The sequence below is a fragment of the Pavona decussata genome, unplaced genomic scaffold (assembly GCF_977016875.1).
Source record: "Pavona decussata unplaced genomic scaffold, jaPavDecu1.1 SCAFFOLD_27, whole genome shotgun sequence".
In the NCBI taxonomy this organism is placed as follows: domain Eukaryota; kingdom Metazoa; phylum Cnidaria; class Anthozoa; order Scleractinia; family Agariciidae; genus Pavona; species Pavona decussata.
In genome coordinates, this window is record NW_028145450.1 from 2,322,758 (window position 1) to 2,338,945 (window position 16,188).

Here is a 16,188-nt window from a genome sequence, read left to right on the forward strand (position 1 = left end):
GTTACACTAACTGGAATACAGGAGAGCCTAACAATGTTGAAGGAAAAGAGGATTGTGTACATTTTTTGTCCCAAGCGCACTCTTCGAAATGGAATGATTTGTCATGTTTGGAACAACTGTTTTATGTTTGCGAAACCGATGACAGGTTATAGGACCGATGTTATTTACATTAGCGAAGGCCACGTCACGTTGGAACAGTTTCATTCAAGCTGTCATGTAACGAGATAAGTCTATCACATTGAAGAAAATTCAATGAAGTTGAGGGTCTAAAAACGCTGGTTGGTCAAAAAAGTGGAATCACTGACTGACTTGCCGAGAAATTTATAGGGCTTGAGCCAATAAATTTAAACGAACTGGTCAGCAGCTAGGGAAAAATAATTGGTGGACATTGAACGCGTTTCAACAAGATGGACTTACCTCGTTATATGACAGCTTTAATTAAACTCTTTCAGCATCTTTTCCGTGATTTTATTGCGATTACATTGGTGAAAAAAAAAAAGGCTCATTTTGATTCGTGGGGAAAATTTTAAGCAATAGTTATCGCATTTCTTGATTTGTTGCTAGCGTTCGTTGATGACACGTTCGATGAAAATATGGTCGTGTTAGTCGAATGTCATAACTAATTATTAGAGTAAGCTTCACTGCCGTGTTCTAACATGTTTAAGTGATATCATTTATTCATTATCTTTAGTGTAAATTTCAGCACTTGAAGCGTTTACTGTTTAACAAACGTGTACAAGGGGATGGCCATTTTGCACTAAGCAAATTTGTCTTACTGCAATGAATTGGAAAGGAAAATAAAGAAGACTACTGTTTCTTTGTAGTAGAGATTGCTTTGTTCTTTATAATTGGAAGACTGTGTCTAATATATACTCAATACCGCTACCCTGCTGAAGAAACATGCAATCTTTAATGTATAAAATTTTTTATTGATAACTTCGGTTAGTTGTCTCTAAAAACTAGGCTTGAACTCCATGTTTTATTACGCGTCGGTTTGTAATTTTAAACTATTAGTTAGCTGGTTATATTAGATGCAGGGAGGATTCTCCTGTGTGACAGAAATGTCTAAGGTGGCCTGAGCAATGAATCCTCTCACAAAGTGTAAATGTTTGTTATCTATTCAGCCGTAGTTCATTTTGGTTACGAACGTGATCCTCAAAAAATCTATACACCACCTTCCCCCCCCCCCCCCCCTTAAAAAAAAAAAAAAAGATAATCATAATCATGATAATAAAGCGACAAAAAGGATAAAATAAATGAGAGCTAAATTAAGCATGACCAAAACAAAAACTATTCTGGTCTAGAAATGAGCATCCTTCATACAGTGACGTCGATCCATTGCTGCCTTAGCCGACCAAGTGCATTTTTAGGACTGGGTGGACTAGATTATGGGAAGGATATTGTATATATGTGATTTACTTGGTGTATTGTAGATCTGCGTTATTGTTTGACAGATTACTACACCGGTTAAGATTCATATAGTGTAGTAAAATGTAACTGTATAGTGAGCTTCGTCTTAGTGATTATTCCTTAAAGTCTAATCGGGACCCTCGGGGGTTCTCCTTATGATAGACTATACGGTGAGACACCGTCCGAAAGGGGTAAATTAGGCTGGCGGGTATATAAAAAGGTTAGGAACATCATGAACTGAAGTATAGACAAGTATTGTGAAACTGTTTTTTAGGTATTTAAATAAGGAATTTCAGAATACTCAAACACAACCACAGAAAGAATATGTAATGTTTCAACTGAAAGAGCACCATTTTTATGGAAGGTATATAAAAGGGTTTCATTTTATGTCAAAAATGTTATATAAAAGGGTAAGGTTTTTTACCTATGGGTGAAGCCTCCTCATACAAAAACCTGTTGAGAATCCTCCCAACCCCTTCACTCCTTCAATGGGAATGGGGCTCGTTAAATAGATGAAGAACTTAGCTCACTTATAATCAACATTTGTAGTAACTTAGAGAATAAGACAAATAGCTGATAAATCTGAATAACTGTAAACTTAGATCATGAAGATTTTGCTGGATGTGTTAGCTGTAAGCTGAGGAATAACTACCACGTCTTATCTTATATAATCTTAAGCGAGAGAATTGAGGTCTTTATTCAGGCAATTACTGCTACATGTATCTTTATGGCTACTGTAGCTTTGTATGGCTAAATTAATAAATTTGCCCATGCTGTTAAATGAATGTTTTGTGGTTAATAGGAGACGTGATACTACAGTCAACTCTCTCATTTAGCGACCACTTGTCGTAAGCGACCACCTCCCGAAAGCGACCACTTCGTAAATAACCGTTTTGATTCTCAGTTAAATACTGTTTCAAGAGCTCTCTCGTAAGTGACCACCACTCAAATTTCTTAAGGGACCACAACCACTTTTTAGTCCAGAAATTTGGCATATTCTTTAGTTTTCTGTTTCCGGTAAGCGACCACCCAAGATAATCACGTATGATCGTTAGTAAATAATTACTCAGAAGTAACAAAAGTTCGCTTGTATAGCTAATCACGCTACCCTGGACTGCTGACAGATAATAACAGTTTACAGACATAGAAGATGGCTATAATTGGATCTGCAGGTAAACGGGAATTGGTACAGTAATCTGTTACACAACGCTTCGACAGAAAAATGAATAGATGTGAAAAATCAAATAAATTAGTTTCTGTTTGCCTAATTTTAGCTGCTAAGGTAATATTTCATGTAATTAATTTATCAATCCAGTATTAGGCTTATTTTGTTGATCTTTCCCATACGCGACCACCACCCGTAAGCGAACACTTTGTCGTGCCCCAAGGGTGGTCGCCCACGAGAGAGGTGACCGTATTAGAAACTAAAGCAACATTGGATTATAATTCAGTATATCTCATGTTCAAAAGCTCCCCTGATGTTTAGAGCTGCAGGATATGACTTGTGGCCCACACACCAGAGTACAAAATATTTAGTTTTTTCATATACCTTTTTGATGGACTGAAATACCTCACTTATTTTTGAAGAGGCAAATTTCTGTAAGTTATTAGAAAAGCACACAGAAATAATAATGGGCCTGTGTGACATATAGCATAAGTCTTAAGTGGCCCAGATCTTTTGAACCCGCGTGTAACGGATTGACAGAAGGATTCAACAGTGCCGTGCAGTAAATTCCATAGTCGTTTACTCCATGAGGCTAACTGCAGATAATTGCTTCGCTATTGAGCTCCATTTCTGGAGCAGGATATAAACTGAACAAGAAAGCGCGGCTTAAAACTGCTTATGTTCGCCCATGAGAGCACTTAGCTGTTTTAATAACGGGGTGCTGTCTTGGAAAGACGCAACAGGCTGCTTGGGTGGTAAGTTTAATTAACATTTCCCAAATTCTTCTTCTTCTTAAATTATTTATTTGAAAGATTTCACAACAAGAAAACTTTGTGACGTACTAAATAGCCCTCATTGTTTAAGAAAAGCACCTGTCAAACTCATTAAACGCCAAACGACAGATTTCTTATAGGAAAGTCCCCTTCATAATTCATTAAACACCAAAATCCAGGTAAACAGTCGCGAAATTCCATTTTGATATCAGTCTTAACACAAAGATCTACTGTGCCGCATTCTATAGCCTTTAAAACACTTAAATCTTTTTTTTTTTTACAATCTCTAAATATCTGTTGAAATGATTTTGGGAAATATTGCGTTGTTTGTGTAAACGAAATAATTTAATTTCGAAGACATACAATACACTGCAGTAAAAATTAATTTTCACCATGTGCGAAACCTTCAAATCGATTACGCTTCTGGTGGTTGAATGTTCGAAGGATGGTCTATAGATTCCTGTATCAATTTCTTTGGACAAATGATTAAGAGCGACGGGAGAGCTTTACAAAGTCGGTAAAAAAAAATGCAAATTTTAGTCCTTACACATGTCTTGACCCATGTAAGGTTAAAATTCACTGAAAACAATCACATAGAAAAACATTTCGAAATGTTCGAACCTTATAATATGCTGATAAAAGACGGGTCCAAACGCCATTTCGGCACGATTCTCTGGGTCGCTCGTCGCATAAGTTTGAGCTGTTTGTAACGTCCGAAGTACAGCAGTGCAAACTGTCACGTTAAGTATTCACTGGTCGAATACAAATCTTTGATCAACTTTCGGCGCATTACATCAATACTGCTTCTTCTTCGACGAGTGGACGACTTAGGGCCTCTTCATATGAGCCCGGTAGGCGGGACGAATTTTGTCTTCTGTTCATATAGGAAATTTAATCCTGGTTACCGAGATGAAAAACACCCGTGGAACTGCGTTTCGACTTGTCAGTGACCTTACAAGCCATGCGCAGTTGAAAATGTTTCGTCCCGGTATCCGGGCTGGAGTGTTCATAAGGGAAAAATTTTCAGCTCGGTTACTGAGATCTCGGTAACCGGGCCAGCCCGCCTTCTCATATGAACACATCGAAATTTTTGTAAAGAAAAGAGTGGCGAGGCGAGATCTCAGAAACCGAGCCAGCCCGGTCGACCGGGCTCATATGAAGAGGCCCTTAGTCATTTGTGAAGTATTGCTTGGTTTACAGTGCACAAAAATAGTACATCTAATTGCTGCTAGAGTGACAAAAAATGTCGGCGCTTATTGCAGGCAGCCGTTTGCTCGTCACGCATTGCAATGTCATGGACATTTTAGTAGGTTGGTGAGAGGAGTGAGGGTTCCTTTTGAAGACAATCATGTTTCAAAATTTATTCCTCTGTTTTCCTGGGAATATAAGACGCAAAATATTCCATTTTTGGATTTCCAAGGATAAAGTTCTAAAGTCCTCATAATATATATATATATCGATACTCGTTTTACAACCAATTATCCTGAGTTGTATAGCAAGTTTTTTATGTTTTAATTTCAAGTTGGAACAAGCGTATACGAAACATGGGTTTCGACTAAATAGAGATTACATTTATCTCAAATAAGTTGAAGTCTTTGGTGATTAATGTTTCTTACCAGAAGTTCATTTTTGTTAGCTTTAAATACTAAGTTTTAAAACCTTATAGCTCTATGAAAACATTGGCCAAGTATCATGTCTCTAAGCGCTGTGTAATCGGCAAAAAAACATTTAAAAATATACTTATCGGGCCCGATATATAACTTATCGGGACTTTCGAGAAACGGGGCCCAGGGGCCCGTTTCTCGATCGAAAGACCCGGTAACTTACCAGGCCCGATAAGTAATTTTGGTGATAAATGTTTCTTAACAGAAGTCAATTTTTGTTAGCTTTGAATACTAAATTTTAAAATCTTATTATTCTATGAAAACATTGGCGAAGTACCATGTCTGTAATCGTTGTGTAATCGGCGAAAAAGCATTTAAAAATATACTTATCGGGCCCGATAAGTTACCGGGCCTTTTGAGAAACGGGCCCTAGGGCCCAGTTGTTTGAAGCATGGTTAGCGCTAGCCCGGGTTAAATACCATGACAACCTATAGGTTTTAATACCTCTTAACCAATGGTTACCGCTACCCATGCTTCGAGCAACTCAGCCCAGAACTACATTGCAAGCATTCTTGAAGTCTTGATAACCGTGCGTCCTATTGAAATTTCAGGCGCACTCGCTCAGTGCGCGTGTGTTAACTCATACCTGCGCGCTTAGCGCCCGCGCCTGGGAGCGCGTTACCCAAGACTCAACGAACGCTTGTGGTTCTGAATCAAACGCAGGGTTGTTAAGGCTATTCTACTTGACATAAATAAAGAGAAACGACCAGAAAAGACAAAAGACCACTGCATTGTGAGAAATTCAACTTTATTTGAGATAAATGTAATCTTTATTTAGTCGAAACCCATGTTTCCTATATCCCATGGTTGGAATTTCGCATCAAAATTCTTGCAACAAAGCTTTGTTGTTAATTTATAATCCCATATCACTTGACTGATTTTGAGATTAGTAAGTTTGAATAAAACTCAAACAATTTTCTACCCGTGGAAATATTTCATCATTACTTATGTATGCATAGATTTAAACACATTTCAGTTTTATATTAAAATAATGAAACCGCTAAATAAGGTGACGCAAACGTCGACGATAATGCATCTTGTCTTGAAATACCTTTATTGTGATTATTAAATGTTACGTTAACAAATTCCCGCGGTTAACCTAAATTTCTTTCACTCGCAAAGTAAAAAACAAGGCGTTAATCACATCAGTAAAAGGTGGAAAATATTTTCAAAATATTGAACAGTTCTGTTGACAGGGGAAAGAATTTCCATTCTACGTAGTAGTTTATTTGGTCGTCTTTGGACGTGTTTGACGCTTAATTTGCCGTCACTTCGTTGTACCAAGAAAATATATTTTGCTTTGTTGTTCCTTATGACCCCCAAAAAGCTAATTTCTTAGCCGGTGTGCTTTGAAGTTAGGGACTTTCTTCTCTCTTTACCTTGCAGACTTTAATTCATAAAAAATTATGATAGCCATAACATGATGATTTGAGATAACAGAGTTTCAAATAGTTAAAGACGAGTTTTCCGTTTGTCTTTCTATTAGTAATATTTATTTATTTATTTTTTCAAATTTCTTTGCAAAACAAATTCTAAAACAGGCACAGCTTTCTTCCTTCTAACATCTTAAAAACGTTTTTAATAGCCTCATAAAATTAGCAAATGACAAGTTGGAAAAGGGAGCTGTCTGCATACGAAATTAACGCATTTTCATTGGCTTAAAAGGACAGGTAAACTGACCCTTAAATTAACCTACGCGAAAACTCTACTGGTGATGAGGACATTAAGTTGCTACCGAGAAGCTATCTCTTTTCATCTTCCGTTTAAAGATCAACAGCTGTAGCCGACGAGTTGTCAATGCAACTACGTTTGAAAGAAAAGAGAATCTTGGATTTTAACCTTGGGCCATAAGAATTTGTAACTATCTTATCTTTGAAAGTTGTTTCCACCTACTTGGATGGTGAGTTTTATTTCTCAAATTTCTTTACTATGTTTTTTAATCTGTCGCCTTTTTGGAAAACTTACGCATAGTGATAGAATTGGCACCGTTTGCGTATTTGAGAGAAGAACACCAAAACATGTCTTTGGTATAGGAAAGATGAAAGTTGGCCTTATGTTAAAACTGCAGTATTCAATTAAAAGGCAACCTAAGATAACAATGATCGCCAAAAGGTGATGATTTTGAGATAACAGTGTTTCAAATAGATATGAAGACGAGTGTCTTTCCGTTTTTCTTTCGCATTGTATTATTATATCCTATTTTTTCTAAATTTCTTTCCAAAAGAAATTCCAAAACAGACAAAGTTTTCTTTATTTCTAACACCCAAACATTTTTTCATAGCCTTGTAAAATTAGAAAATAACAAGCTACTGTAAAATTGCAAAAAGAATGCTGTATGCATTTGAGCTGATCGCATATCCATTGGCTTAAAACGACAAGTAAAACCTTTAAAATTAACCTAACTAAAACTCTACTTAGGCTGAATTCAAAAAGGTGCTACGGACAAGCTATTTGTTTGCGTATTTAGGAAAAGACTGAAAACGCAATTTTTGGTGATATAGAATGGACGGTTCTTTCTAAAGACAATCACGTCCCAAAATTTATTCCTCCTTTATACTGGAAAAATATATAGCTGCGGAAAATTTCCCGTTTTAGAGTTCCAAGGATAAACTACTGAAGTCCTTATTATATATATCGAAACTCGTTTTACAACCAGACTTCTGTTCAAGTCGATATGGTTCAGAAACGGAAGTCAAATCATTTATGTAGACTGGTATAGCACATTTTTATGTGTTAATTTTGAATTTGAATTTAGCAGCTAAATTTTAGCAGCAAAGCTTTGTTTTTAATTTTACCTTCACTTTTCAGTGGATTTATTTTGAGATTATTAGCCCTTATAAACTCAGACAATATTCTACCCGTTGGAGATATTTTCTCATTACATGTGCATGATCTTGACTTAATTCAGTTTTAATTGAAAAGAAACATAAAAAAGGTGACACAAATATCGACGATAGTGCATCCTGTCTTTAAGTACCTTTATTGTGAGTTTTAGTAATGTTACGTTAAGAAATTCCTGCTGTTAGCCTAAATTTTCTTAAAACGCGAAGTAAGAAACGAAAGCATTAATCACATCAATAAAATGTGGATAATATTTTCCGAAACATGGAAGAGTTCTGTTGACAGGTGAAAAAATTTCCACTTTACGGAATAGTTTACTTGGGCGTCGTTTTCACTCTTAATTTGCCGTCACTACCAAGAAATAGATTTTGCTTTATTGTTCCTTCACTCCCAAAAGCTAATTTCGAAGCTGGTATGCTGTAAAATTAGGCAATTTCTTCTCTCTTTACACTGTTAATAAACAACGACCATAGACATAAAATGATGATTTGAGATAACAGTGTTTCAAATAGTTATAAAGACGAGCGTCTTTGCGTTTTTCTGTCCCTTAGTAATGTTCTTCTATTTTGCCCCAAATTTCTTTGAAAAAAACACATATTCAGAAACAGGCAGAGGTTTTTTTTTTTTTTTTTTTTTGTTTTTAACACCCAAAAACAATTTTTAATACCTTTGTAAAATTAGAAAATGACAGGTTGATGTAATTTTGAAAAAGGGAGCTGTCTGCATGGAAACTGGTCGCATTTTCATTGGTTTAGAACGACAGGTAAACGGACCCTCAAATTAACCTACGCTAAAACGCTATAGACAGGTGCTGATGGCAATAAGTTGCTACCGGAAAGCAATCTGTTTGCATTCTCATTTTAAAGATCAACTGTTGTAGCAGACGAGTTGTCAGTGCAACTACGTCTCAAAAGAAAGGGAATGTTGGATTTTAACCTTGGGCTTTAAGTTTTTGTAACGATCTTACTTTGACATTTGTTTCCACCTACTTGGATGATGAGTTTTATTTTCCCGATTTCTTTATTATTTTTTTTAGGCTGTCGCCTTTTAAGAAAACTTACGCGTTGTGATAGAATTGGCACCGTTTGCGTATTTGAGAGAAGAAAACACAAACTTTTTGTGATATAGAAATGAAGATTCGTTGAAAATTCGCTATATCTTCAAACTGTAGCATTCAATTAAAAGATAACCTTAGATAACAATGATAGCCATAAAATGATGATTAGAGATAACAGTTTTCAAATAGATAGGAGAACGAGTGTCTCCTTTCTCATTGTTTTTTTTTTTTTCCTTTTTTTTCTTAATTTCTTTCCAAAACAAATTCGTAAACACACAGCCTTTTTCCTTCTAACACCCAAATATTTTTCATAGCCTTGTGAAATTAGGAAATGACAAATTACTGTAAACTTTCAAAAATAGATTGTCTCCATGCGAACTGTTCGCATTTCATTGGCCTAAGACAACAAGTAAAACCCGTCAAATTAACCTACGTTAATACTCTACAGGTGTTGAGCTGAGTTCAATAAGTAGCTACCGAAAAGCTATCTTTTTGCACATTTAAGAAAGGACTGAAAACGCATTTTTTTGTGACATAGAATGGACGGTTCTTTCTTTTCGTTTATTCAGACTTGTATAGCAAGAGTTTTTTGTCTTTTTTTTTTTCAAATTGGAATTTAGCAGCAAAATTTTAGCAGCAAAGCTTTGTTTTTAATTTTATCTTCACTTTTCACTAGACTGATTTTGAGATTATTCGGCTCTTATAAAACTCAGACTGGAGTTATTTTCCCTTTACGTATGCATGATCTTGTTATATTTCAGCTTTAAATTGAAAAGGAACAACAAATTAAAGTGACGCAAATATCGACGTTAGTGCATCCTGTCTTTAAGCACCTTTATTGTGAGTTTTAGTAATGTCCTGTTGTTAGCCAAAATTTCTTTAACGTGCGTAGTAAGAAACGACCAGTTAAGCACCTCAATAAAAGGTGAAAATATTTTCCAAATAATTGAGGAGTTCTTTTGACAGGGGAAAAAATTTCCACTTCATGTAATAGTTTATTTGGTCGTCTTGTTGACACTTTTTTTGCTGTCACTTCATTGTACCAATACAATATATTTTGTTTCTGCTTTTTTGTTCCTTAACCCCAAAAAACTAATTTCCTAGCCTGCACCATTGTAGCAACGAACCTGACATGCTTTAAAATTCGGAAATTTCTTATCTCTTTACGTTACAGACTTCAATAATTAAACAAGGTTACTAAAAATATAAATTGAGTAGAACCGAAGACCTTTGAGAGCTTTCCTATCCGTTGCAGCTGGATCCCAACGAAAAAAAATATATTAGGTTCTTATTGTTTTTCTATCCAAAGACTAAACTACTTCTTTTCAATCTCCCTGAATTCTACAGTCCATCTCACTTTTAAAAACTATGGCAAATGGAAAACATCACCTTATAGTCTTGTTGATTATTTTCGTCTCTGGTCCTGTTTTGCTTTGAACCTTTATTAGTTAAAGGAAGTTAAAATCCACTCTGAGTAAGGACTCGTCGGTTCCTTTGATGCACTATGATCCGAGTAATCTTGGATCAAAAATCCAGATTCAGATTTTCCCAAAGAAACGCACCCTGAAATTAGGTAGGTAGCTAACAAATTCTTTCCACCACTCGTTTGTTTACATGGTTGCAAATCTTATCGATCGCCGTTCTTGTCACCAGTTGTGATCCTCAGAGAATGTTGATTGTACTCAAGATAGTCGAAAGACTGGTTACTACACTACGCATCAGCAAACACGGTTAATTCCTAGATTAACAATATGACGGTTCAAAAATGTCGATTTCACGGTAAGGTGTTTAATAATAACGGAAAAGTCAAATGCTTTTTCTTTTTCCTTTCACTTTGCAATTTTTTCTTTCTTTTTCTAAATTTCTTTACAGAAAAATTCGACACTAGCCACAGCCGTGTTCTTTGTATGAAAAAAGTATATTTAAAAAACCTTTCTATATTTTCAAATGGCAACTTCCTCAGGTTTGGAACGACATTGTCTGCATCTGAATTTGTCACATTTCTATTGGCTTAAACTGAAAGGCATAGCTCCTTGTTAAAGAAACGTCAAAATTCTACTGGTACTTAATAAATTAGTTTCTCCAGACGAGCTATCTATTTGCATTCTCCTTTTTTGTGCGAAAACAACCTCAAAAAGTTAATTATGGATTGCAACCTTCGGCTCTATATTTTTTAACGATGTAATCTTTGAAGGTTGCGAAAGACTGCTAATAGGGGCTAAATTTAATTTTCATTTCCTCAAATTCTTCTTCTTCGTCGTAGTCGGCATCTTTTGTTCTGTTCAACAATTATTCGTGTATTGACCGACTAAACAACATTTACTTTAATTTGGGAGAGCACGAGAAGAATGTTTTGTGATGTAAGAAAGAGGCTTCAGTCTTGAAAGAAAGCACTTTTCATAATTCATTTACGCCTAAACGAGGTTTCTTCAAGGAAAGCACTTTTTGAAATTCATTCAACACTGAAAGCCAGGGGAAGAGTCTCATAATAAATTAAAGTCTTCTCAATGTCTTTTCCCGTTTTCGAAAAAAAAACACACCTACTTTTAACTCCACATGGCTTAGAAGCGGAATTCGTTCATGGAAATTAACTTTTGTAGTAAGTTGTTATGTCGCTGTTTTATGTCTAAGTTGCAATAAATTTTCGTATTGAATACGTCCTTTACTTTTCCCAATGTTGCGATAATTGGCTTTTATGAAATTCACGCAATATTCTTGAACCCTTTGTACATTTATTACCGCTACATAGCAATAGAAAAATAAAACAGAAAACAGCTATCAACGAGACACAAAAGATCGACAATGTTGCAAAGTGTGTTCAATAAAGATACCTTTATTGTTCAGTCCGACCTCTATTAAGCAGCCACCCTGGGGACTTTGAAAACTGGCCGCTTAATAGAGGTACAATATAAATTGGGTAGAAATGGCAGTTAACGTAATTTTATTGCCTCTATATAGCAAAACGCTTGTTGAAAAGTGAACATATGTGAAGATGAATGTGAAAATCATTGCAACAGAACTTTAAGTGTCCTGTATTTGCGCATTTCAAGTCCGTGCAAAGTGCTAGCTCTAACACAGAGAGCATGTAGTCGATAACTACAGTAATTTTTAGTGTTAAGTATGTACAGAAAAATATGCAAATCTATGTAACAAAACATCAAGTTTTTTTTAGGATTTTTTGCATTAGCAGTCTGCAAAAAATTTTAGCTCAAAATATTTTGAAGGACAATTTATTTAAAACAATCCGTCACTGATGTTTGCCGTTGTGGAGCTCGGAGTTGTAACGAGGAGATCAAGTCATTTGCCTTGCCGATAGATAGGGCAAGGTCCTGGTAACCGTGAAACTGGGCAAAGTGTCGGAGTTGATCGGTGTCATTATAGTGGAGATTAAATTGCAGTTCTTGTTGTTATTAGTTATCACCTTCATATTATCTGTCACCATTTCGCTTGAAAAAATTTATTTGCTGTCCGCTTAATAGAGGTAAAAAAAACAATAAATACTAAACTTGCAACAGCAAAAAGGTGGCCGCGGCCGCTCAATAGAGGTGACCGTTGAGTAGAGGTATCGAATACAGCACTTTACTGAAAAATAATTTGGGACTTTGGAAAGTGGCCGCTTAATAGAGGGTGGCCGCTTAACAGAGGTCCGACTGTACTTAAAGTTTACAAAATCATGTGAGTAACTTAAATTTCCTTCTAAAAAGAAACGAGAAACGCGGAGTTTATCACCTAAATAAACCTTGAAAACGTTAACACTCACAAAAACTAAGAAGTTAATTTAAATTGTGGAAAAACTAAACATCAAGTATAAACGTTTGTTTTGTCGTCGTAATTTGACCAATTTTGTTTTGACCCAAATAATTTATTTCTAAGCTTGCAATATTGTACAGACAAAATAACGTCCTTTAAAATTAAAACAACATTAGCTAAAAAATGACAGCCATAAGGTGATGATTTGAGAATACAGTGTTTCAAAACAGTGACGAAGACAGATATTTTTTCCTTTTTCTTTTCTTGAAGAAAAAAAAAAAGAAAGCAGCGACGTGTTGTATATCATGGGATTATCACACCATTATTAATCAGCCCTCGATATCTTTATTAATGTCAGGCAAAGTCGGTGTTAAAATGTTGCACAGCTTTAAGTAGGGTGTCTCTTGAGAATTCTTCTTGGCAGCTTCAAAATGTAGCTAAAAACAACAAACGACACACTTCAGATAAAATCAGATGGAAGGCGTCTAAGAGCAGCTTTCGTATCGGAATAACTGAAAGACCAACCTTTTTTAAATACTTTCGTCGAAACAAAACTCTAAGTTTACAAGTAAGATGTAACAAAAGGTAGAACTTTTTTATTTCATTAACAGCAAACCACCTTTCGGACAAACAAAAGGTTTACATTTGTTTGTTACGGTTGTCGTTCGAACTCTGCGAGAATAGAACCGATCCATTTAATATCCTCTAATTTTGCCCCTTTAATATGCCCCTTTATGCGAATTGGCCGCCATTTTTCAAATAGGGATAAGATGGCACAAATTTAACTGTTTGTGTGAAGTTTTAATGACAAATTATATATTAAGTCTTATTAAACAATTTTTAAACATCCAGGCTCTGAAAACGGAGAAATCTGGAACAAGATCCTGCTTATCTAACTTGAGGCCTCTAGACGTAAATGAAGTCAGATGTCAACTTTTTAATTTGTAATACAATACATTTGTTTGGAAAATTTCCCGCCGAATTTACAGACTAATGCATTCCATTGGAAACTAAAAAAGCTTTAATGTCCATCTTTTATGCAATACGTATCTGTTCGTTTGCTGACTACTGCAACCGTCTGTGGACTTCTTTATGTCTCGTTACGTTAAAATGACTTGCATGACTATTGTTTATCGGTTGCATCAAACGCTAAAGAAGACGGCAATTCTTAATACTTTTTTTTTAGATATGGTCATGAGCCTGCTGTTCCGTATCTCGGTTTCCTTTGTCTTAAGTCAAATGCTTTACAGAGCACAGACTCAGCAATGCCCAGCCTCTGGATCTGAGCTGTCCATCTTTGGATGGATGTTGCAGGGACACATCTATAAGACGATGATGGCCGATCTAGGTCTTCACTGCCTGTTAGTCTGTCGAACAGATGATCGATGTCAAAGTTTCAACTTTGTGATGTCTCTTCACATGTGTGAGTTCAGTGATCGGACGAAGGAAGCCAGACCGGAGGATTTCATTCCTGACCCAGACAGATATTATTTTAGACGAGACATTAACAGAGGTAAAATACTGCTATAAGAAATAGCCAAATTACTGTGGAGCCAACAAACAATGCATAAATAAATTCTTATTTTGCTTCTCAGTTCCCCTTAGTTCAATCGCAGAGCTGCCTGCTGAGACATGCAAACAAATTAAAGTGAGTGAAGAAGGTTAAGCAGTCAGCGGTAAATATTGGCTGTCTACCATAATACCAGACATACCCGTACTAGCTTACTGCGACATGAAGGCAGAAGGCGAGTTTGATTCTGGAAACCGGTTGTGTTATACTAGATCCGTTTGACAGAGCCTGAAAGAGGGAATTAATCTAAGGAAGAGTGTAGATAATGTTGGGGGTAGGGGGTAAGATTAACCTCTTTTTTAAGCCAGATTTTGACATCCCTTTCAACAAGATACGGTTCCAGCTAGATGATTTCTGCTTTGCTTCACCTTAGCCACTAATGACAGGCTGTTGCAGGGGTCGTTATGAATAATTTGGCTCTTGTTATTTCGCTGTTATTTTGTGACGTATCAGGATGTTATATTTATATTCTTGACCTAAATGAAATACAGCTGTACTTGTCGTTGCTTTCAAGGTTTCTCTGTGGTTTTCGGGTTTTTTTTTTTTTCTCTACTCAAACTTTCAGTTTTCCCTCACTTTTTATTTCATATGGGACCACACCCAAGAGATGTGTTAAGCTTTTAATGATCACACTGGCGGAATTCTCTTTCTATGAAAATTACAGTTGAACAAGCGATGGAGAAACCCGAACTAAGCGATTCGATGGGAGGCTGGTATCGCTTCCTGAACTATTTAGGAAGAGATTGCTAACAGTTTATTCCGAAGTGTTTAGAAAATTATTGTTGCCTTTTTGGTAACGATGGCATGTTTTTTCAGGAATGTTAAGGTCAAATTAAAGTTTTAAATCGTAATTTTTATCAGATATCGAAGAGTGCACTCAAGGATCTTATGAATGCCTCTCAAGCCTTGCTTCCTCCACAAATACTGTTGGATCATACAACTGTTCTTGTAGCCCTGGATACTTGCAACGTTGTTTCCTTCTAGGTCCATAACGGATAGTGATAACATTATCTGTGGCCGTCTTGGACCCGCCACCATTAATTCCTACGTTTTCCTAAAGCTTCCCAAAATCCTAAAAGTTAAGGGACGATTGGAAAAAGATTACAACAAAAACGGCCTCCTAGAATTTGATCACCAAGGTGACATCAAATTCAGTGAACACTAACCTACCACACCAACTTTCTCCAGGATAAATCTCTGGGCTTAAATTCGGAAGGGCGTATTTTTCGGAATTTTACCGTAGCCTGTAAACGAGCAGGTCACGATTAAGTGAACGCATTTCAATATGTACTTATCTTGTTATCTAAAAACAACTGAATTGTATCATAATGGACAATTTGTATACATAGCTTTCAAGTGATCTTAAGTAAAATGCAATATTTCACTGCAGGAGTATGTCCAAAGAATTGGATGCACATACAAGACTCTTGTTACCTGATCTCATCTGGAAAATTGAACTGGAATGCAGCAAAATCTGCCTGTGAGGCAATGGGCTCGAACCTTGCAATGGTGAAGTCTCAAGCTGAACAACAAGCTCTTGCCCCTAAAATATCACAAGACACATGGATTGGTTTGTACAGGAACCCCAATGACAAGTCACGTTGGGTATGGGTTGACGAAAGTGGGGTTAGTTACACTAATTGGTATACAGGAGAGCCTAACAATTCTGGAGGAAACGAGGATTGTGTACATTTTTTTTCACCAGCGCACTCTTCGAAATGGAATGATCGGTCATGTTCCCATCAACTGTTTTATGTTTGCGAAACCAATTATAGGTTATAGGACCGATGTTATTTACATTACGAATACCACTCACGCTGGAAGAGTTTCATTCAAGCTGTCATGTAGCGAGATAAGTCTATTACATTGAAGAAAATTCAATGAAGTCGAGGGTCAGAAAATGCCTGCTGGTCAAAAACCTGGCATCACTGATTAATTGCCGAGAAATTTAAAGGGCT

At 36.2% G+C, this 16,188-nt stretch overlaps 1 protein-coding gene and 1 pseudogene across 1 annotated transcript in view; both read left to right on the forward strand.

Annotated features, from left to right (window-relative positions):
- The window catches only part of LOC146485306 (uncharacterized), a 128,296-nt gene that overhangs the window by 72,283 nt on the left and 39,825 nt on the right, over nucleotides 1-16,188 (forward strand). The window lies entirely within an intron of this gene.
- LOC146485307 (uncharacterized) lies at nucleotides 13,852-15,222 on the forward strand (annotated as a pseudogene).